The sequence below is a fragment of the Suricata suricatta genome, chromosome 8, assembly GCF_006229205.1.
Source record: "Suricata suricatta isolate VVHF042 chromosome 8, meerkat_22Aug2017_6uvM2_HiC, whole genome shotgun sequence".
Lineage (NCBI taxonomy): Eukaryota > Metazoa > Chordata > Mammalia > Carnivora > Herpestidae > Suricata > Suricata suricatta.
The window spans coordinates 42,602,881-42,604,076 of record NC_043707.1 but is presented as its reverse complement, the minus strand read 5'-3'; positions in this window follow the sequence as shown (position 1 = coordinate 42,604,076).

The window sequence follows — 1,196 nt, the reverse complement described above, 5'->3', positions numbered from 1 at the left end:
TAAACTTGCCCAAGGACTAGTCTCTTGCGAGTAGGTGTCGCTTTGTTTTTCCCCACAGAAGCCCCCTGGCTTTTCCGCACAGAAGGCGGAGTTTGCTGGCGGAAATGTCCTCCAAGGGAAGCGCGCAGTGGGGGAGGAAGGGGAGGCGAGGGGCAGAGCGGGGCGCCCGGGACCCACTAGCCCCCTGCTGTGAACTGGGAGCTGGGTCTGAGTGAGCAGCAGGAAGGTTCCGTGGGACCCGGCCCCGCCTCAGCCCGGGACCAGGTGCGCCTCCCCCGGCGGCCACGAGGGGGCGCGGCGGCCCCGCCCCGGGAACGCACCTGTGCGGAGGCGGGCGCGCGCTCCTCTCAGCCGCGACCCGGCTCGCAGGTGGAGCCCGACCGCCCAGAGCTCCGGACGTTCGGTCCCCCGCGCGGGTGTCCAGGCCGGAGGGCGGGGGCACTGGCTTGGGGCCGAGCCCCTCAGGTGGCGCCATCCCACTGTGTGTCCTCCAACTCAGGCTCTGAGCAGAGACAGAGACAGAGACAGAGACAGAGACAGAGAGATGTGTGGGCGCTTCTCTGGCTGGGGCGTGTCCTCCCTCGTGTTCCTCTCAGGCTGGCGAGGCCGGGACGGTGCTGACCGTCGTGTGTGCGCACTGACGGGCGGTGGGGGCGGGGCGGGAGCTGCAGGGAGAGGGAAGACGAGCGGTACCCAAATCACTGCGGAGCGGAAAAGACAGAGACTGGCAAGGTCCGTACTCTACTAACCTGGCCAGGGTAAGAAATGACGATGCTTACTCCCCCAGGGAGAAGTCAGTGCTTGGGCGGGAGGGGCAGGAGGGTATCACAGCGGAGCCCGAGGTGGGAGGGGATCCGGGGGCAGGGAGACCGGCTGTGAGGAGCCGGGCGGCGCGGCGGGGTGAGTGAGGAGAGTCCGGGGCCTCAGGACCCGGCGACGGGGCGTGGCCTATGCAAATGAGGCAGCGGTGCGGGCCTTTCGGGAAGGCGGACTCCCGGGGCTGTGAGATCCCGGAGCTGCTGCTCGGATTGTGTGAGGAAGACGTGTGTGTGCGGGGTGAGGCGGGTAGAGACAGGAGCGGGTGCGGAGGGTTCTGGGGTGCGGGGAGGGCAGTGACCGTGTGTGTGGAGTGTGAGGCGTGTGAGGCTGCGTCGGGGCGGCGGGCGGCCGTGCCATACTTACCTGGCAGGGGAGAC